Below are 24440 nucleotides of genomic sequence, written 5' to 3'. Positions count from 1 at the left end.
ATTGCTTTTGTTTCTGCTGCCATAGGCTACGAAAGTGTCACACTTGAGAGAATATGAACAATACAAAAAAAAAAAAAACTCAACAGCATGTAACATTGTGTTTTATTTTGCAGTTTTTTTTTTCTCATTTCATAAACCGATTCTTTATTTACATGGCAAATTTAAACACTAAAAACGAGGGTTTATTTATTTTAGCGGAATTATGAGGAAAAACCAGTAAAATATTAATATTAGAGTAGTAAATAAAAACTAAAACATAGTGCGTATAATTAATATTAATTGAAAGAGTGAAAGGCCACCGGTACGTATGAGCGATGTACTCATACGCAACCCTACACTTGTTAAACAAATAAAAGTCTCGTATATAATTTTACCAAAGCTCCCCATCCATTTATTTGGCACAAATATACTAACCTCTTCCTTTTTTTCATTACAGTTAGCTGATGTATTCCGCACTCACACTTTGTCACATAAGGAAACGGAAATTTAATACTCTGCGGTAATAATAATACCGGAATAGTCTTATACTACTCACCATCATCATTATCTGCGTATTGAAACCCATTAATTATCAATAATCATTAAATCAAGGTAAGTTCGTTTTTATTTTCAACTTGTATACCGCCTATGTTTGTGTGTGCATGATATATTTACCACCATATATCACATTAACCTTATTAATGAAATTAATTATTGGAATATCTCCGGCGCACTCAATCACTAAAAGCCCCAATGCTTTTAGAAAAATTGTAAATTAATTAAAAAGATTTTTGTCACTGTTTCTCACTGACCAAATGCCTTTTCCGTTGCGGCATAAATTGGCGGCAACGGTCATCAAAGGCATAAATTAAATTTGTTAATGCCACTAATTAACGCATCAATAAATTGTTTTTTTGTTTTTATCACTGGCATATCACACAGCCCATCGGAAAAAAATAACAATATTTATTTTGCGGAAGCTCAAGGCATACCACACAATTGTAATACAGTTTATATATTATTTATATGTGGTATGTATGGATATGGGATATTCCATGGCATGGAATAGGACTTTTTCGAAAACAATGCTGGAGGGTGAATATTTACTTTAAAGAAGTTGAACCATGTTTGTCATTTCGGGAAAACAATATCTTTACGACAAAAACAGTTCAATTTCCCCTTGAAAAAGTAACATTATCCTCTTGGAACATGTTCGAGGTTATCATATTATTTCTCTGCGAGTAACATCTGAGATCAAAACATTTGTGTGGCCTATTTAGGTTTAAGGTTTATGTTGCCGAACAGCCGGCCATCGGTTTTTATTCACTAAAAGAAGTTTTTTTTTTTCCTGAAGAACGAAATTTTTGGCAAGCGAAGTTTTATGGCAAATAAAAAAAAATTAGAGCCAATCGTTCCACTGCTTCGCATACATTTGGATTTATGTGCTCTTAGAGAAAATATTTTATAAGGAAGGTGAATTTCGTTCCGGAGGAAAATACTTTTTCTTTGTGTATACCAACCATCATCGTATGAGGACATAATTAATTTGCCATGCCGATTTTAACGAAAAGCCAGTTTCCAACTATATGAAGAATATATATTCTTTATCAGGGTGAACTTCTAGAACGATCTAACGATATATGTCTGTCCGTCCCTCCGGTTAGTTGTTTGTCTGTCGTAGTATTCGACATTGTAGTTCAATGAAAAGATCAATCACTTCAGTTCTTTTTCCATTTGTGAACTAGTTCAATCAGTTAGTTCATTGTCGACCTGAGAGACCTTTTCATTTAATTCAATGTGCTTGGTAAGATAAACTGACATGGCGAATGGAAAGAACGATTGATGCGCACTGGTAGTTTAGTACGTTCATTTCAGTGATATGTTCAATAGAACCAATTCATTCGCGAACTACCCAAGTCTAGTCTGTCGGTCTGTTGTAATCACGCTACATCACTATTGTAGCTTTCGACCTGGAATTTGACATAGATTTGTCCTTGTGTGCAAGCCCATCAAATTCGAAGATGACCTATATCATTCAAGGTTTTGATATAGCTCCTATATCATATGCCATTCCGATTTAATTTTTGAGGATAAAAATGGCAGCTGAAGTTTAAGTCCATGAGGATCTGTGATAAATTTGGTACATATCGCTCTATATTTCTATATAGTCCCCATAAAGACCGATTTCCCGTTTTGACTCCTTGAGGACATGGAAAATTTTTTCATTTAATTTTAAGTCTAAAGGGTGATACGGTCAAAATTTGGTCAATATAAACTTGACGTATTTCTTTCAATTTTGCATTTAAAAAACCTGAACACCCCTCATTTTGAAGGTGTGTGTGTGTAGAATGTTGCTCCTATTTTGATTTTGGAATTCACTCTTCAGTTGTCAAAATGCCGTCCAAGCAAGAAGAGCAGCGTATCAAAATTTTGCTCGCGCATCGCGAAAATCCGAGCTACTCGCACGCAAAGCTTGCAAAATCGCTAAAAGTTGCCAAATCAACCGTTACAAATGTAATTAAAGTGTTTGGGGAACGTTTGTCGACAGCCAGGAAGTCTGGATCGGGGGGAAATCGAAAACCGGAAGCCGCTGAGACGACAAAGAGACTTGCCGGTAGTTTCAAGCGAAACCCTAACCTCTCTCTCCGAGATGCTGCAAATAAGCTGGGTGTATCGTCTACAACCGTGCCGGAAAACGAGCCGGACTATCGACTTACAAGAAGGTAGTGACTCCAAATCGCGATGATAAACAAAATACGACGGCCAAAGCGCGATCCCGGAGGCTGTACACGACGATGCTGACGAAGTTTGACTGCGTGGTAATGGACGACGAAACCTACGTCAAAGCCGACTACAAGCAGCTTCCGGGACAGGAGTTTTATACGGCAAAAGGAAGGAGAAAGATAGCAGATATTTTCAAGCACATAAAATTGTCAAAGTTCGCAAAGAAATATCTGGTTTGGCAAGCCATCTGTACCTGTGGCTTGAAAAGCAGCATTTTCATAGCTTCCGGGACTGTCAACCAAGAAATTTACGTGAAAGAGTGATTGAATAAACGTCTGCTGCCTTTCCTGAAGAAACACGGTTGTTCCGTACTGTTTTGGCCGGATTTGGCATCTTGCCATTACGGTAAAAAGGCCATGGAGTGATACGCCGCCAACAACGTGCAGGTGGTTCCCAAGGACAAGAATCCTCCCAACACGCCAGAGCTCCGCCCAATTGAGAAATACTGGGCTATTGTCAAGCGGAACCTAAAGAAGACGAGCAGCAGTTCAAGGCAAACTGGCTTTCTGCGGCGAAGAAGGTGGACAAGGTGGCTGTACAAAATCTGATGGCAGGTGTCAAGCGTGAGGCCCGGCAATTCGGATTTGGAAAAGCGAAAGCCTAACTGAATATTTTTCCTGAATTTTATACTAATTAAACTTGAAAAAGAAATTTAATTTGATTTTTTAAATAAACGATTTCACCGATTTACACGCGTTTTCCCTTGACCAAATTTTGACCGTATCACCCTTTAAAAGTATTTTAAGTTCAATATGCCGAATTATATATGTTCCGATTCCTATTTCGATATGGCCCTTATATAGACCAATTTTCCTATTTGACTTCGTGAGTTCATAGAAACCGATTTGCTTGCAAATTGAAATCTAGGGATATTTTAGCTTCATAAAGAGTTGTGCGAAATTTGTTTCATATAGACCCAAAGTTTGATCTCCCTATTTGGAATCTTGAGAGCCCAAAGACCTCATTTTTATTCAGTTTTTTTTTACATTTCGACTTCCAATATCACTGTGGCAAGACCGCGAGCCATTTGGTATGTTTTCATCACAATTACACTATATAGAGTTATTCTGTCCTAAATGTGAACGTTTCTCTGATATCATCAACTCATATCATATCAACTCAACTCTAAAAATTAAAAATAGCGGACACTGAAGAAATAAACATACTCGTATTCCAAAATGAGGATATATTAGTTTTTATTATTAGAGGATCGCAACATTTTTGAGAGGGATATTGTCTATACCACATTCGTCTGCAAATGTGATTTTTACCGTCACACTGAGGAACAGAGTATTATAAGATAGTGTATATATTTAAAACGCCCAGAAGGAGACGAAATACATACATGTTGTCTTTAGCAATAATGCTTAGAGCTGGCCCACAGTTGGTAGAATTCTACCAAAAAATGGCAAATTTTTACTGTTTTGTAGATTGGTAGAATTCTTGTTTTTGGTAGATTTTGCATACAGGTACTTCTTCATAAATTTTCTATTTCCAGCAAAAAAACTTGAAAGTTCTTCCAAAAGACACAACTTTAAAAGCACTTCCAGAAGATATACTCCCAATGATGTTTTTTATTTCAACTACACAGGAAGTTCTTTTCATTAAATTTTTTATATCATTCTTTTTTCATATTTTTGATGGGGAATTTTAACCTTTTTTGTTTCAAATTGGCTAAAAACAGTTTAAGAATTCATAAAATGATGCAAATTATTTAAATTTTGTCGAAAAAAAGTGCTTAATCCAATCTGAAAAAATTGTGAATTTTTGAAAATATTTGAGGTCAAACGTTTAAGACAAGAGTTAGAATCCATTAAAAATTATAAAAAATTATAAAAATTATTTATTTGCCAAAATACCACAGAATTTTTTAATTTACATCCAAAACATTGAATTCGGATCACACCTAAAGAAGTGATGCAAATTCAGTGCACCGGCTGTTGAAATGGAGGACTTCCGTCCTCTGACAAGCCCATGTTAAATTCATAGCTTCTGCGTCAATTTTGCACTACTTCCGGATCCAAATAGAACCTTTTCATTACTTTTTGGCGACGCTTTTTTTTTGCTGGGTTGAAATAAGCAAATTTTTCTATGGAATTAATAATTTGGGTAAAATTTTCTATGGAAATAAAATTTTGACAAAATTTTCTATAGAAATAAAATTTTGACAAAATTTCGTATAAAATAAACATTGGACAACATTTTCTATGGAAATAAAATTTTGACAAAATTTTCTAATATTTTTACAAAATTTCCTATAGAAACAAATTGTTGCCAAAATTTTCAAAAAAAATTTCTATGGAAATAAATTGTTGACAAGATTTTCTATAGAAATAAAATTTTCAAAAAATTTTCTATAGAACTGAAATAGAAATAAAATTTTCCAAAAATTTTCTATGGAAATAAATTGTTGACAAGATTTTCTATAGAAATAAAATTAAAAAAAAAAATCTATAGAACTAAAATAGAAATAAATTTTTCTATGGAAATAAATTGTTGATAAGATTTTCTATAGAAATAAAATTTTCAAAAAATTTTCTATAGAAATAAAAGTTTGACAAAATTTTCTTTAGAAATAAAATTTTATTTGTTGTTTTGATCTCAGTTTAAAAACCATTGCATTGACTAAACTACAAGTGTAGCTTAACCAACAGAGGAAATGAATGTTTGTCAAATTTATTTGGGCAAAGCCCTATAGACTGCAAGATGATTGGATGGACGCACGTTTCGGAATTACCACAAAACAAAACGAATGAAATAAAATTTTAACAAAATTTTCTATGGAAATAAAATTTTGACAAAATTTTCTATAGAATTAAAATTTTGACAGAAAGTTTCTATGGAAATAAAATTTTGACAAAATTTGCTATAGAATAAACATTGGACAAAATTTTCTATGGAAATAAAATTTTGAAAAAATTTTCTAATAGTTTTACAAAATTTCTTTTAGAAACAAATTGTTGCCAAAATTTTCCAAAGAAATAAAATTTTCAAAAAATTTTCTATGGAAATAAATTGTTGACAACATTTTCTATAGAAATAAAATTTTCAAAAAATTTTCTATAGAAATAAAAGTTTGACAAATTTTTCTGTAGAAATAAAATTTTATTTGTTGTTTTGATCTCAGTTTAAAAACCATTGCATTGACTAAACTACAAGTGTAGCTTAACCAACAGAGGAAAATAATGTTTGTCAAATTTATTTGGGCAAAGCCCTATAGACTGCAAGATGATTGGATGGACGCACGTTTCGGAATTACCACAAAACAAAACGAATGAAATAAAATTTTCTATGGAAATAAAATTTTGACAAAATTTCCTATAGAATTAAAATTTTGTCAAAAAATTTTCTATAGAATTAAAATTTTGACAACATTTTCCATAGAAACAAAGTTTTGACAAAATTTTCTATAGAAATAAAATTTTTACAAAATTTTCGCAGAAATAAAATTTTTACAAAATTTTTGTATAAAAATAAAATTTTGCAAAATAAGACTTTTTTCCGAAAAAAACAAAAAAAAAATTTTCCAAATCGGTCTAAATTTATATATACATATACTTTTACAATAGTCATTAAATTTCATATTATGTAATTTTAGCACCTTTGGGTTCCAAAAGTACATTTTGAATACATTTTTAGTACTTTTTCGGCAACATCTTTTATCATACCTGATTAACGCAAAATAAACTTTTCGTACGATTCCCACAAATAGTATGAATGAACTACTGTATGTTTAAAATGGTCATGATTTAGAGCCAATGATTTCTTCTTTGAGAGGGTGTTATTTCTTGAGTTGTAGTTAAAAAATATACCAGGGCAAAAAATGTCAAAATATGGAGTGTAATTTAGATGCGTTCAGAATGCATGTTTTTGAGATACCTCAATCATTGGTTCAAATGTATGCAAAAGTGTATAGATATTAATGGGGAATATTTTGAAAAACAATAAAGCGATGGTCGATGATTAATAATTAGTTTTTTTGAGCTAATCCCAAAATAAGAGGTTGGCTGATAAGTCCCCGGTCTAACAAAGAAAAACACATTTTTTTTTTGTCAAAATTCGTTTTTATTATTCAACATAGTTCCCTTCAAGAGCGATACAACGATTATAACGACCTTCAAGTTTTTTGATACCATTTTGGTAGTACTCCTTCGGTTTTGCCTCAAAATAGGCCTCCGTTTCGGCGATCACCTCTTCATTGTAGGCAAATTTTTTCCCTGCGAGCATCCTTTTGAAGTCTGAGAACAAGAAAAAGTCGCTGGGGGCCATATCTGGAGAATACGGTGGGTGGGGAAGCAATTCGAAGCCCAATTCATGAATTTTTGCCATCGTTCTCAATGACTTGTGGCTCGGTGCGTTGTCTTGGTGGAACAACACTTTTTTCTTCTTCATATGGGGCCGTTTTGCCGCGATTTCGACCTTCAAACGCTCCAATAACGGCAAATAATAGTCACTGTTGATGGTTTTTCCCTTCTCAAGATAATCGATAAAAATTATTCCATGCGCATCCCAAAAAACAGAGGCCATTACTTTACCAGCGGACTTTTGAGTCTATCCACGCTTCGGAGACGGTTCACCGGTCGCTGTCCGCTCAGCCGACTGTCGATTGGACTCAGGAGTGTAGTGATGGAACCATGTTTCATCCATTGTCACATATCGACGGAAAAACTCGGGTGTATTACGAGTTAAAATCTGCAAACACCGCCCAGAATCATCAACACCTTCTTGTTTTTGGTCAAATGTGAGCTCGCACGGCACCCATTTTGCACAAAGCTTCCGCATTTCCAAATATTGATGAATGATATGACCATCACGTTCCTTTGATATCCTTAAGGCCTCTGCTATCTCGATCATATTAATTTTACGGTCATTCAAAATCATTTTGTGGACTTTTTTGGTGTTTTCGTCGGTAACCACCTCTTTCGGGCGCCCATTGCGTTCACCGTCCTCCGTGCTCATTTCACCATGCTTGAATTTTGCATACCAATCAATTATTGTTGATTTCCCTGGGGCAGAGTCCGGAAACTCATTATCAAGCTAAGTTTTTGCTTCCACCGTATTTTTTCCCTTCAGAAAGCAGTATTTTATCAAAACACGAAATTCATTTTTTTCCATTTTTTTCACAATAAAAAAAGACGCTCTATCTCACAAACTAATTGACTTAAAGACGTCAAATTTTGACACGAATCATTTGAAGGTTGGTACTATATAACAAGTAAGGAAAGTCTAAAGTCGGGCGGGGCCGACTATATTATACCCTGTACCACTTTGTAGATCAAAATTTTCGATACCATATCACATCCGTCAAATGTGTTGGGTGCTATATATAAAGGTTTGTCCCAAATACATACATTTAAATATCACTCGATTTGGACAGAATTTGATAGACTTTTACAAAATCTATAGAATCAAAAGTTAAGTTGTCTAATGCACTAGGGTGGAATACAATTTTAGTAAAAAATAATACCCTGTTCCACAGTGTGGCGCAGGGTATAAATATGGGAAACATTTAAATCTGAAGCAATTTTAAGGAAACTTCGCAAAAGTTTATTTATGATTTATCGCTCGATATATATGTATTAGAAGTTTAGGAAAATTAGAGTCATTTTTACAACTTTTCGACTAAGCAGTGGCGATTTAACAAGGAAAATGTTGGTATTTTGACCATTCTTGTCGAAATCAGAAAAACATATATATGGGAGCTATATCTAAATCTGAACCGATTTCAATCAAATTTGGCACACATGACTATACTACCAATTATACTCCTTGTGCAAAATTTCAAGCTAATCGGGGTAAAACTCTGACATCTGGGTCCATATAAATGCATATCGGGCGAAAGATATTTATGGGAGCTATATCTAAATCTGAATCGATTTCAACCAAATTTGGCGCGCATAGCTACAATGCTAATTATACTCCCTGTGCAAAATTTCAACCAAATTGGGCCAAAACTTTGGCTTTTAGGACCATATTAGTCCATATCGGGTGAAAGATATATATGGGAGCTATATCTAAATCTGAACCGATTTCAGTCAACTTGTGCACACTTGACTATACTACTAATTGTACTCCTAGTGCAAAATTTCAACCAAATTCGTCCAAAAATCTGGTTTCTGGGGCCATAAAAGTCCATATCGGTCGAAAGATATATATGGGAGCTATATCTAAATCTGAACCGATTTCAATCAAATTTTGCACACTTGACTATACGACTAAGCGTTATGTTTGTACAAAATTTCAAGCAAATCGGTATAAAACTCTGACTGCTGGGTCCATATTAATGCATATCGGGCGAAAGATATATATGGGAGCTATATCTAAATCTGAACCGATTTCTTCCAAAATCAATAGGGTTCTATTCTGACCCAAATTACGAACATGTGCTAAATTTGAAGGCGATTGGACTTAAATTGCGACCTAGACTTTGATCACAAAAATGTGTTCACAGACAGACGGACGGACGGACGGACGGACGGACAGACGGACATGGTTATATCGACTCAGGGACCCACCCTGAGCATTATTGCCCAAGACACCATGTGTCTATCTCGTCTCCTTCTGGGTGTTACAAACATATGCACTAACTTATAATACCCTGTTCCACACACTCAAAAAAAAGTGAACTCTCTATTTCACTAAAGCCAATTTAACTTTATTTTAGTTCATGGAATTATTATGTTTGGAGGAAGTTTCCTTTACTCTAATAATTTTTTGTGTACGTTAGTTAAATTAACTAAAACAGAGGGAAAAAATATACTCAAATGAAGCATAAAGATTAACTAAATTCGTGTCTTCCACAAAATAGTTCAGAATTTCTTTAAATTTGTAAATTTTCCAAAAATGCGTCCATCATGAACTTCGTATGTCACTAAAGACATTCTTGCAATTTTGAACTCCAAGTTTTTCCTTCAAACTACAAAATTTTCTTTAACAAGTGAAAAAACTTAGTTATGCCTAATAAATTTTCTTGAATTTGTCGAAAAATATTTACTTACAGTAATCCCTCGATTTACGTCGTCTCGGTTTACGTTGTTTCGATTTACGTCATCAAATTGTTTGTTCCTTCAAACTTTGATTTACGACGCCATTCGATTTACGTCGTCGACTTTTTTGCCCACATTATAAACAACGCCTTCCATAAGTACAATAAGTATCAACGATGATGACATCGAAACATTTTTTTTCTGAAATTCTTACTGAATTGCCTTTATTTTTGAAGATTTTTTATTATGTACACACACATACATACATAAATGGACTTAGGAATAAGTATGAGCAATTTTTAATTCGGTTTACGTCGTTTCGATTAACGTCGTCAAATTCCGGAACCAATCACGACGTAAATCGAGGGATTACTGTGATGCCAACGTTTGTAATACTGTTTAGTTAAAATTTTCTATAAATATCCAAAATTTTCTAAAATTAACCGAAAGTTTTCTTCCTGGTGGGTTCACTGTTTTTTCAGTGCAGTGTGGCGCAGGGTATAAAAATACACGCAGAGAAGAAACATGATTGTCACAATCATATTCGAAGAGCAAAATAATATGATAGGAGCTATTTTTGCGGCGACCATGTAACATTTTAACCTGCAACCATGTTGGAACAGTGAACATGGTTCTAAGAAAAATATAAAAAAAACTTTATTTATTTGTTTTTATTTATTTATAAACTAATTCATTGTTTGTTTGTATTTATAATGTCGTGCAAGCAAACATCACATATTTTTACACACACTATTTTATTTCAATTTCAACAATAAGTAATAATTCCATATTTACATCGTGTGTCCATCAAATGTACAAACGCAGACATCATGTAACTGCAAATAAAACTAAATGATCCATATAGCAAAATTCAGAACAAAAAACAGGTATATTTTTCAATTACACTTTCCTTTTTTGTGTTCACATAAAACCACGTGCCACTTATGAATAAATAAATTAAGACAAAACACAGTAAATCCGTATTCTCCGTCCATTCCAAGAAACAATCAACACATGACTGACGCGCAAAATGAAAATCGTGTGTACCTGCTCAATGTTTTTATAAAATTCTTTTCGCTGCAAAAAAGTTAAAAAATTAAATGGTCACGAAAAAAATGTATATGGTCTTTATGGCCATGTAATGGTTCTAGACATATCTATACTTAACCTATAAAAATACTTTTTTCCCTGTAAAAAAGTAAAAAAAAAAAATTGAATGGTCAGGTACATGATTTTCTCGACCATTTAATGGTCTCAAATTCTATCATTTAAATGATAGAACATGTTTGCGGTATTTGAGAACCATTCAAATGCTTATTGCCACCATACATTTTTCTCCGCTCGAAAACTATTTTTACAAAGACAAAATACATAGTTTTCGCGGCAATTATATGCTCTAGATAAGCATTAAATGGATGCGGCAACCATGTCCAAACATGGGTTTTCTGTGCGTGTAATATGCATTTAATACTAGCGACGCCATCTATGTGTCAGACCGGAGACTTATGAGCCAACCTGTTATAAAAGGCAATTATATGAAAATTCAAAGATTGCTATAAACTGGAGCATAGTTACCAGCTCTCTGAAATGTCCCTCAATGACAATTTGAACCATTTTAGGGTAAACTAAAAAAAGGTAAACCTTCTATTTCACTAAAGCCAATTATATTTAGTTCATGGGATTATTATGTTTAGAGAAAGTTTACTTTACTCTAATAATTTTTTGCGTACGTTACACAAATGAAGCATAAAGATTTACTAAATTCGTACTTCTTACAAAATATTTTATTATTCCTTTAAATTTTTGGACATTTTACTACAAATTCGAGTCGCACTAAAGACATTCATGCAATTTTAAACTCTAATGTTTTCCTTCAAACTACAAAATTTTCTTGAACAAGTGAAAAAAAAAATAATTATGTCTAATAAATTTTCTTGAATTTGTCGAAAAGTATTTACTTACTTTACTTACTTTGTTTGATATCGGCGTGATGCCAGCGTTTGTAATACTGTTTAGTTAAATTTTTCTAAAAATAATCTAAAATTTCTAAAATTAACCAAAAGTTTTCTTACCTGTTTTTTTCAATGTATTGAGTGCTCCATATACATGTATCTTTGTACCTTTGTATCAGATTACATTTATTGTCAATTATAATAAATTGTTCACTCACCGCATAATTCATTATGTTAATGCTATTAACCTATAATTTAAAGTATAAAAAATCACTGCCAATTTGATATTGGATGAAGAGGGGTCAAATAGATACAGGCCAGCCTACTTACTATGATACACTGGTGCATATAACTCCAAATAACCTGTCAAGATATCATTATTATGGAGTAACAGAATATCTTCTTTACAGGTATATACAAATATTAATTGATTTTATAACAGTGTAAAAAAAAAAAACAAGGAACACTATTCGTGAAAAACAGCAAACAATAATTTAATTAATATTCGAGGGTATTCCGATAAGTAAAATGCATAAAACTTGGACATAGTACAACCTACAACGTACAACCTTGCTAACAATTTTTTTTAATTCGACATCATGCATTAAAATTTATAATATTGGTTTATCAATAGAAATTAAAATATTAGTGAATATGCGGATTAAACATCAAAAATATTGTTCATTTTGCTATGATGTTAGCATATATCCACAAATCGATTTTCCATTTATGGAGAGGGAAAATTTATGAAATATGCCTTTTTTTGTACAACTCAAATATGAAAAAGCGCAAAAAGAGATTCAATATGCAAATAAGATATTAAAAGGACTTTTTTTTTATTATTATTAATAATTTGTTATTTATTTTAATTGATTTGTGTACTACGTGCAACCTTATTAATATTAATGATATTTCAACAGTTTTTTTCTTTTATAGTTTTTTTTTCTTTTGTTTCATAAATTCATTTGCATATCTGATTGTAGCTGATGGATTTGGCATTGTTTATATATATATAAATTAATGTAATGCATTGTTTAAAAAATATTTAAAAAAAAAAATACAGGAAAATGATTCTAAAATAATATTACGTTTTTTGTATCCTCTTCATGGGATAAACTTACACCGAAAATTTGTTTGTGAAGGTCCAAGAGAAAATTTTTGTATTTGTCCCCAAGACAGTCAGGGGCCCATGGATGAATTTGTTTGCACCCACATAGGCCATCAACACTAGCACTATATACCATTTTAAAATAAATAATTGAATTAAAAATTATATAATATTTCACCGTTAGACAGGAGGGAGAATCGAAGGCGATAGATAGCTTGTTTCGTTCCACAGACGGACGGACAGTCGCTGGATTGAATTAGAATTTTACCATGACCCACAATATATATTATGGGGTCTGAGACTCGATGTGTTACAAACGGAATGACAAAGTTAGTATACCACTCACCCTATGGTGGTGGTATACTAACTAAATGTGCCTACCAGAAATATTGATTTTAAGCTCCATAAAATATATACCGATCGACTCAGTACCACCTCCGGAGTCAGTGTAGTCCTTGGTGTCCGTCCGCCTCTCCATTTATTTGTTGTTCGCAGTATGTTATTCCACTATTATTAACCGATTTTGATGAAATTGCGTACAGTGTTGATGGAAGAATGGGAGAATATAGGTACAAATAAAACAAACAATTAGTCCATTCATTGTCTAGACTGCTTGATGCTGTTATCAGACAAAACAGAATGCCCAAAAAGTACTAAATGTACTAAAAAACTAATTTAGAACTACACCCTGAAAAAAAAAATCGCTTCTGTAACATATACCTCAAACATATTTTGCTTCAAGCATATATCGTTTCAGGATTGGTCCAAACAAAATATTGTTTGTATTGTTCAAACATATAATGTTTCACCTTAGGGCATACACTGGCAGTAAAAAAATTTAATGAGATAATCAGGATGTGTCCAAACAAAATATTGTTTGCATTGTTCAAACATATTATGTTTCACCTTAGGGCATACACTGGTAGTAAAAAAATTTAATGAAATAAATGTGTGGATATATTCTTAAGGCGCCAATTGGTTACTTCCATTATTTTACTTGCATCATACTCTCCAGGTCTCTCTTTCTAAACACATATATGTTTATAGGCTATTTCCAAATTAATATATGTTTTCTTCTAAGCACATTATATTTATAAACATTTTATGTTCTAACATATTAACATATATGTCCCAAACATGTTATGCTAATGTATGAACATTATATGCGAGCACTTAAAAATATTGTGTTAAAAAATTTGAGTTCCAAACATATAATTTTTACACTCAAACATATGAAAAACAGTATTTTTCGTCCGTATACCTGTGCCAATACTTTTGTTTCTCAAAGAATGTGCCTTTTTTCATTCTTTATAATTTAAATATTGAAAGAACAATTTTTTGTCTAAAATAAAAAATGATCTAGATTCTTATGTACGAGTTACAATCCCAATTAATATATTTTTATACCCTCCACCATAGGATGGGGGTATATTTGTCATTCCGTTTGTAACACATCGAAATATTGATCTGGGTCGTGGTGAAATTCTGAGTCGATCTGAGCATGTCCGTCCGTCCGTCCGTCTGTTGAAATCACGCTAACTTCCGAACAAGTAGTTGTTATTGATGTAGGTCGGATGGTATTGCAAATGGGCCATATCGGTCCATTTTACGTATAGCCCCCATATAAACGGACCCCCAAACTTAGCTTGCGGATCCTCTACGAGAAGCAAATTTCATCCGATCCGGCTGAAATTTTGTACATGGTGTTAGTATGTGGTCTCGAACAGCCATGCAAAAATTGGTCCACATCGGTCCATAATTATATATAGCCCACCAATGTGGTATCACAATGGACGGAGGTCTAAGTGAGCCTGATACATCGGGCTGCCACCTAACCTAACCTAACCTAACCTATATATAGCCCCCATATAAACCGATCCCCCCAATTTAGCTTGCGAATCCTCTAAGAGAAGCAAATTTCATTCGATACGGCTGAAATTTGGTACAGGGTGTCAGTATATGGTCTCTAACAACCATGCAAAAATTGGTCCACATCGGTTCATAATTGTAGATAGCCCCCATATAAACCTATCCCCCGATTTGGCCTCTAAGAGAAGCAAATTTCATCCAATCCTGCTGAAATTTGGTACATGGTGTTAGTATATGGTCTCTAATAATCATGCAACAATTGGTCAACATCGGTTCATAATTATATATATCCCCAATTTAAACCGATCCCCCGATTTGGCTTGCGGAGCCTCTAAGAGAAGCAAATTTCATTCGATCCGGCTGAAATTTGGTACATGGTGTCAGCATATGATTTCTAACAACCATGCCTAAATTGGTCAACATCGGTCCATAATTATATATAGCCCCCATATAAACCGATCACCAAATTTAGCTTGCGGATCCTCTAAGAGAAGCAAATTCCATCCGATCCGGCTGAAATTTTGTACATGGTGTTAGTATATGGTCTCTAACAACCATGGAAAAATTGGTCAACATAGGTCCATAATTATATATAGCCCCAATATAAACCGATCACCAGATTTGACCTCCGGAGCCTCTTGGAAGACCCAAATTCATCCGATTCAAACATCCATGCAAAAATGGAAGAGCAAAATTCATCCGATTTGGTTGAAATTTGGTACGTGATGTTAGTATATGGTATCCCACAACCATGCAGGAATTGGTTTATATCAGTCCATAATTATATATAGCCCCCATTTAAACCGATCCCCAGATTTGGCCTCCGGTGCCTTTTGGAGAAACAAAGTTCATCCGATCTGGTTGAAATTTGGTACGTGGTGTTAGTATATGATATTTAACAACCATGCCAAAAGTGGTCCATATCAGTCCATAATCATATATAGCCCCCATATAAATCGATCCCGAGATTTGGTTTTGGAGCCTCTTGGAGGAGCAAATTTCACCCGAGTCAGTTGAAATTTGGTACATTGTGCTAGTATATGGCCGTTAACAACCTCCTATGTCCATATTGGTCTATAGTTATATATAGCCCTCAGGTAAATCGGTCCATATCAATTTCATAATTGTGTATAGCCCCCATATAAGCGACCCCACATTTCAATTCTGGCTCTCTACGTACCGTGCAAAAGTCAATATCGATTCGTAATTATACCTTTTTTGTCTAATATATACCACGTATGGACTAACTCATAAGTTAGAAAACGATGTTAAGAAGTTTTAAGATACCACAACCCAAGTAATTCGATTGTGTATGACAGTCTTTCGCAGAAGTTTCTACGCAATCCATGGTGGAGGGTACATAAGATTTGGCCTGGCCGAACTTACGGCCAGCTTCATATCACTTTTAATATGTGGTTTTTAAAAAAAAATTGCTTGGTGTGTCAATACTTATGTGCGTCAGTGTATATCCCGAGTGCCACCCACAGGACCTCATGTTTTTTATAACTGTGTCAGAAAGGCTTTTCACATCACGGTGAAGCCACTTAGAGATGCTTTATGACACTGAGAATAGTCACACACATTACCGAGAAGGGACATACCACCGCTGAAAAGTTGTTTGGTGTTCAATGAAAAATGAGAATGAACTCAGGACCCTTTATATGCAAGGCGATCATGCTAACTATTGTACCACAGTACAAATATCAATCATCACGTATTATCCTGTTCTATTTCTAATATTAAACAAAATATGAAGCTTCTAAATTTGTGTTACCTTCAAAACACTGCTGTATCTGGACTCAAAGTAACATCTTTAATTAATAAAAAAAATGCATGTAAAAAACAATTCCGCATGAGACTATATTGTTCACTATTTTTAAACTATTTATATTTTTTTCTTTCAATATGTAATTGTTTTTTTTTTTTAATTTGTTGTTGTATTTCAAAATTCAGCTGCAACTTTTGTGCAATTTCATATTTTTGTCTGCCAGCTAAATTTTGGCTAACCACAATTTATTTTTGCTACAAAAGAATATCAAGAGAAAGGGAATCCGCAAAATCGTTCGTATGTTGGTTTCGCTTTGTTTGTTGAAAGCACCGTCGACTTAAAACCGCGTTTCATGAGGCAACAAATGATTGTGGTAGTAGTGTCAATGCCCGCTTGTTCTGGGAAGCAGCGAATACCTAACTATATAGCTACTAATTTATAAACACCCCTACATACGCTCCGCATTACACCCTATGTGTTTTAGCGGAGAGTTTAACGAGAACATGTCGCTGAATATAACCAATAGACTATTCTCTGCATTATCGATAACCACCAATTTGGTAGCTGAAAATTCACACATAATTTGTACACACTTCTCTACCCACTGAAAAGGATAGTGAAAAAATGCTAGCTAAATAAGCACTAATTTTGCTAGAATGATTTTTATAGTTTTTTATTAAGCCAAATTTATATTTGGACTTTAACTAAATATGTTATTTAGTTTATAAGTAAAATAATTAAGTTATGACTATACAAACAACAAGGAATTATTTTAATATTCGTGGTAAGACGCATTTACTTTCAAATTGGCACTTCTTTTGTCGCTGCATTGTTAGGCGTATGTGTTGTTATGGAGGTCCAATCCTGCTAGAAAGTAAATAAACTGCACCTGAAATTTGAATATAAATATGAAATAAATATAGTTGCTATATAATAGAATTAATACTAATTTTTTACTTACATTTTTCTTTCGTTTTGATTACCCTTTGAGAACTCCGTGTCCGACCAAACCATTTGCAACCCAGAGAACAACTAAACAAATTATGAGAAGTGGAATTTTTGTGACGTCTTGTAGCGGGACTTTGCTTATTTTTGTTCAGTAAACCAAACTTCACCTTACGATTATATCATATCTTTTTATGCATTACGCGTAACCACCGAAACTCTATTCCGATCATAAGTGTGTGTTTTTGTTTAGTTTTGCTAGAGACACTATTTTGTACATTACTTTTAGATACCAAAATTAAATGGTCCCTGGATTATATTTTTGAATTTCTCTCTCATTTATTTTCTGTGAGAGAGACAGCGTCTTTCTTATCGATTTCATGCTCAACTGGTAATGCCCAATATAATCTATCGATTATTTAACAGATTACTTTATGGTGCTGAATTGGATGTAATGGAAGGGTACATTATATACATACAGAAAACGGGTCTTTAGTACTTTTTGAACTCATTATTCTATACCATAATAACCTCCTGAACATTGGGAGTGCTTATATAGGTAGGGAAAATGCGACAATAGCTATTTGCCGAACAAGCGGGTGGCTGGATGGTTGGTTCATAGTAGTGGTGTATTTCGTTATTAATTAATACATATATACAAGCACACACACACACCCATCAAATACATATATTTTGGTAAATATGTAGGTGTTTTTGTTGAGTAATCTAGAAATAAAAACTACAATTCTTTGCCTCCTCGTTTAATTTGGAAATCAAAAATCAACGAATATTTTGGTTTTGACAGCAAAAAATATTTTTAAATATGCTCGCCACTACAACAAAAAAACGAGAGTACAAATCAACAATATGCAAAAAAAAAACATTTTTTTAATTGAATCAAATTTTCAGTCATTGTTTTGTTGCTTTAGTTCTAGATTTAGTGCCATCAATAAATATTCAAACTATGATATATGCCATTTTTGTTTATTTATAACAATAAGCAAATGTTTATTAAATTAAGATTTTTCAAAAATATAAATTTTCATGAGATTTAGAAAATAAAAACAAACAAGTTTATATGTTAAATCAACAAACCACAAATCAAACCTTCAAAACCACATTTTTTAATAGGTCCTACAAACAGACAATTTTTATTAAAATGGAGCCAACGAAACTATTTACTAACATAGTGAAATGTTTTCATTCAGGACAAAGAAAATGTTCATTATTGGTATAAAATATTTCGTTTGATTTTTATATCACATATACATTCTGTTCCATTTGTTAAATTTTAATCATAAATTTCGTTAACAGGTTAGTTTAGGTTAAGTATAGTGGCAGCCCGATATTTCATGCTCACTTACACTATTCAATCCATTATGATACCACAGTGGTGAACTTCTCTCTTATCACTGAGTGCTGGCCGATTCTATGTTAAGACAAGAGACCTCCTATTTATTGCCGAATCCGAACGGCGTTCCACATTGTAGTGAAACCACGTAGAGAAGATTTGAAACACTCGGAAATGTCACCAGCATTACTGTGGTGGGATAATCCACCGCAGAGAACTGCAGCCGGTGGCTTTTTTTCGTATTTCGGCAGTGAGTAAGAAACCAATTACCATGCGATCTTTTACATTGATACAAATGCGAGAATAAAAACACCACTAGTATATAACAATGTTCGTATGTAGTGTCTTGCAATCTTAAACCAATCGACATCGTAACAACGCTCGGTAAACAAAAAACGAGTGTGGCACTTAAGTATGATTGCATTCAACAACAACAATTACCAGCAGTTGGCATTAGCTCAAAAGAATTGAGAGAGTACCAAATAAGAGAATACCAAACTGCTGAGATATGGGTAACCAATTTGAGTGATTGCTTTACTACGGTGTTTTCGAGAGACCAACACACTCATACTAACAAACACCGACAGTCTTCGGTTGCATTGGATATTGGTGGTTGATTTTTTTTTACCAATTGGTGGTTTAAGATTGCAAATATTGGTGTTTACTAAATACACTGGTAGGTTACGGTAGATCGCAGCCGTTGTCTGATCCACCGCTGAAAAACTATTTGTTGTTTGGTCGAAACTGGGTTTGAATACACGACCCTGTGTATGTAAGGCGGGCATGCTAACCATTGCATCACGGTGGCTCCCTTTCTCTAATTTTACACTCAGTAAAAAGTTTAGATGGATCCGAATATTTTTACTCTGTACATATTTCCCAACTCTTAAACGACCATAACTCTATACATTTCGCCTATTTAAACCAATTGTCCTTACATGTGTTTTAAAATATAGAACAAAGGGCGTCAATGAATTGTCTCCACTTTACACGGTCGTTAGCTAATGCTTGACAGGGTTTCAGGTCATGATACGTGATGGACATTCAGTTTCCATGTGCATTCCGAGGTCGACCGGGATTTCTATGCCACTGAGGATTCTACTTAAGAACTTGTCTGGTAATATCAATGCATGGTCTTCTCAGAATACGCCCAATCAAAATTCATTTATGTCCTAGGATATCCACTTCAATTGGCATACGGTTGGCTATCGAAAGTAGTTGGCCGTTTTTGACCCAATTTGGCAAGAAGATTTTAAGTATTTGTTTCAAGCATTTGTTGTGAAAAACTTGAAACTTTTGGTGACAATTTTGTGTAGTGTTTTGTGCAGTCGAATAGAAGGACGCACTTAAGGCAACTGTCGAAAATTCTCAGTTTTCCATTAGTCGAGATGTTATTTGCTTTTATGGCCTTATTTTGTTCTGCCCGCTATATCATCGTGTGAACTTCCATCTTTGGTAATGGTGCTACTCTATGATAAATCTTTTATTATAAAGGGTGATTTGTTAAGAGCTTGATAACTTTTTTTTTTAAAAAAACGCATAAAATTTGCAAAATCTCATCGGTTCTTTATTTGAAACGTTAGATTGGTCCATGACATTTACTTTTTGAAGATAATTTCATTTAAATGTTGACCGCGGCTGCGTCTTAGGTGGTCCATTCGGAAAGTCCAATTTTGGGCAACTTTTTCGAGCATTTCGGCCGGAATAGCCCGAATTTCTTCGGAAATGTTGTCTTCCAAAGCTGGAATAGTTGCTGGCTTATTTCTGTAGACTTTAGACTTGACGTAGCCCCACAAAAAATAGTCTAAAGGCGTCAAATCGCATGATCTTGGTGGCCAACTTACCGGTCCATTTCTTGAGATGAATTGTTCTCCGAAGTTTTCCCTCAAAATGGCCATAGAATCGCGAGCTGTGTGGCATGTAGCGCCATCTTGTTGAAACCACATGTCAACCAAGTTCAGTTCTTCCATTTTTGGCAACAAAAAGTTTGTTAGCATCGAACGATAGCGATCGCCATTCACCGTAACGTTGCGTCCAACAGCATCTTTGAAAAAATACGGTCCAATGATTCCACCAGCGTACAAACCACACCAAACAGTGCATTTTTCGGGATGCATGGGCAGTTCTTGAACGGCTTCTGGTTGCTCTTCACTCCAAATGCGGCAATTTTGCTTATTTACGTAGCCATTCAACCAGAAATGAGCCTCATTGCTGAACAAAATTTGTCGATAAAAAAGCGGATTTTCTGCCAACTTTTCTAGGGCCCATTCACTGAAAATTCGACGTTGTGGCAGATCGTTCGGCTTCAGTTCTTGCACGAGCTGTATTTTATACGGTTTTACACCAAGATCTTTGCGTAAAATCTTCCATGTGGTCGAATAACACAAACCCAATTGCTGCGAACGGCGACGAATCGACATTTCACGGTCTTCAGCAACACTCTCAGAAACAGACGCAATATTCTCTTCTGTACGCACTGTACGCATTCGTATGGTTGGTTTAATGTCCAATAAAGTAAACTGAGTGCGAAACTTGGTCACAATCGCATTAATTGTTTGCTCACTTGGTCGATTATGTAGACCATAAATCGGACGTAAAGCGCGAAACACATTTCGAACCGAACACTGATTTTGGTAATAAAATTCAATGATTTGCAAGCGTTGCTCGTTAGTAAGTCTATTCATGATGAAATGTCAAAGCATACTGAGCATCTTTCTCTTTGACACCATGTCTGAAATCCCACGTGATCTGTCAAATACTAATGCATGAAAATCCTAACCTCAAAAGAATCACCCTTTATGACCGTCGAGTGCGAATAATCGTTGTTTTCAATTTTCATCAACTTTGTTTTTGCTGCGTTGATCTTCAGGCCAACACCCTTGGCATCACTCGATGGGACATGGAGTTTCTTCAGAATATCCTCAGCAGATATCATCCGCATAATCGATATCGAATAGAAATCCTTTCATACTCCAGCATATGCCATATGGTGCTTCGACATTTGCCTGTTGCATCTCAAAGTCTACACGGATGAAAAAGACTGTTTTTCATATGTTTGGATATAAACATTATATGTTTTGAACACAAATTTTTAAACACAATATTTTTGAGTGCAAGCATATAATGTTCATAAACTAGCATAACATGTTTGGGACATATATGTTAATATGTTAGAACATATTATGTTTGGGACATAAAATGTTTGTAAATATAATATGCTTGGATGCAAACATATATTAATTTAGAAATAGCCTATAAACATATATGTGTTTAGTAGCTTGGAGCGCTATTTAACAGGGAGCGATATTGAATTAAGTTGGTGGTTGTTGCTTGTTATTACAAAATTAACATTTTATTTTTCCTTGGGCAATTGATCAGCTACTTCTTTGATCCTTACAAACTGTGTGGTCCGCTGTTCGAATCCCCGTCCGGCAAAAGGTAAAATTAAAATAAAAAAAATCATACAATTGAATAATTTCTTCTACAATGTTTGTATTACAGAAAAAGGTGCTAAGAACTAAAAAATCTCGTGGAAGTGAGAAAGATGTGGGGGAATATACAATTGGGCAGAAACAAAATTTTGAGCATTCAGGTCGAAAACCTATGTTGTTAGCACCTATATTACCTGTTTATTTTCATAATTCATTATGATTGTAAATATATAAATAAATAAATAAAATTTTGAGCACAATATTGTTTGGGAGATTTTTTTTAAGCATATAATATTTTTGGGTGCAAAATGCTTCCAAACATATTATATGTTCACATAATAACATATTGTTTTTTAGAAGACAACATTATTGAATTTGGATGGAAAAATACAAAATGTTTGGAACTTAGACTACCCAAACATATATTGTTTAGACCAATATGCTTTCAAACATATTATATATTGGAAGAGATCAAACATATAAATGTTTGGGCAATACCTAAAAATGTATATGCTTGAAGCAAAATATGTTTGGGAGTATATGTTACAGAAGCGATTTTTTGTGAGCGTGTAGGAGAAGGAACTATAAGATAAGTGATATGACGTAACCAGCCTGTTTCTGCCTCGAATTCTTCGCAATTATTCTTCATTATAGCATACAATGCAAGAATTATGGCATTAAAACGGCCCATAAAGTCATCACCTGCTGCACGAAAGTGACTCTGCGGATGATCGAAGCTGGGGTATATTGCAATGCCAACTTTACTCCCCAAAATGCCCTAAGCGCAAAAGGCTTGAGATCAATGTCGAAATGTTTGTCTGCCCAAGGCTTCAATTATGACTTTAAGACATTTTCAAAATAACAATGAATGTGAGCGGGAAGCTCTCATCGGGGCTTTAAGTCTGGTGGCCAATGTGAGATGTAAATATTTGTCTGAACTCTTTGGCAAGTATATCCGATCTGTTAGTTTGTTAACAAACTGCTCAATTTGGAATGACTTCTTATCGAATAGCTACAAGTGAAGCAACTCCCTAACTCTCTTCAGTCTAATGTTTAGTCGGTGTTACATCCGTTCTGGCGATGTATTTCATTCTCGAAAAAGTTTTCTTCCAATGCGGCGTAGATTTCGGTTCAATCTGGACTTATTTTTTCGGAAAATTTGCATCACTACCAGTACCACGGTAACGAGCTATTATGTTACGGAAAACAAATGATTTATTAACATTTTAATGCTGGAAGGCTCTAACCATAGCCACTTATAGTTTTCCAGGCAAATATAAAGCTAGTACGCATGAATTCCAATACAATTACCTTTATCTCTGAATGCTATAGATCACAGTGCTCTTGTAAGCTTGGAAACAATAAAATGAACTAACTCTGCAATAAAACTCTCTGCTGTCATTCGAGATGTTTGGAAATGATAGCAACCAGAATTTAGTTGCAATATACATCAACAAAGCTATACAATTATAATATGGAATTTCCATCAAGATTTTTTTATTAAAAAATTTAATAGTTTTGGCGTTCGTTTCTAATCAATTTTATTTATATTTTTATTTTAGGTGAGCCATAAAAAATCATTTCAATATTAATTTAAGGTAAGACTTTACATATAAAATATATAAAAAGAGAATTCTTCGAAAATGCTATTCCATTTAAATAACTTAAAAAATTTTTTTTTTAATTTTTTTAAATTTAAAATTTTAAAATTTAAACTTAAAATTTTTCACAATTTTTAATTAACATCGAAGGATTTAAATTAAAAATCAATTAGGTCTATTTGATTTTGTAATTTAAGTACACAAAAATATATGTTTTATGTGTACTCTGAAACCTATACATTCAGATAACCACAAACACTGTGAGTTAGCTTTAATCTATGCAGATAGGGTCCGTTTTTGTACTGAACTTAAGTTAGTTAGATATATTACCCCAAACCTTAAATGAAATAATAGAGCTAAAGAAACGGGCAGAAATTCTCTACTCTTAATTTTTTAATATCATACGATGTCTGCCTCTTTATATTTTGCATTTACTTTATTCAGTATGATGTAGTTTTTTTTTTTTATTCAAATTTCAAATTGTACTAAGTAATCACTTAGTGGATCCTCTGCCTTATTTCAAATATCGAAGTCAAACTATGATACAAAGTGTCTACACAACAATAGCTGTTGCATAAAAGCCAATTGTTGTGCTTTCGATAGATGTGTTTAAACAATACACATATATACACAATAGAATTATAATTAAATGTGTATAGATGAACA

General features: G+C 33.8%; 1 protein-coding gene across 2 annotated transcripts in view; it reads left to right on the top strand.

Moving 5' to 3' along the window:
- The first annotated feature begins 442 nt into the window (after positions 1–442).
- Positions 443–24440, top strand: part of Tl (toll like receptor) — a 174950-nt gene continuing 150952 nt past the window's right edge. For both annotated transcript variants that reach the window (XM_075292900.1, XM_075292901.1), the window contains exon 1: positions 443–591. The gene's annotated coding sequence lies outside the window, so the exon portion shown is untranslated. The remainder of the gene's footprint in view (positions 592–24440) is intronic.

Source organism: Haematobia irritans, chromosome 1, assembly GCF_050003625.1.
Source record: "Haematobia irritans isolate KBUSLIRL chromosome 1, ASM5000362v1, whole genome shotgun sequence".
NCBI classification, from domain to species: Eukaryota; Metazoa; Arthropoda; class Insecta; order Diptera; family Muscidae; genus Haematobia; species Haematobia irritans.
Note: the sequence above shows the minus strand (reverse complement) of the source record. Positions and strands in the feature narration are given on the sequence as shown.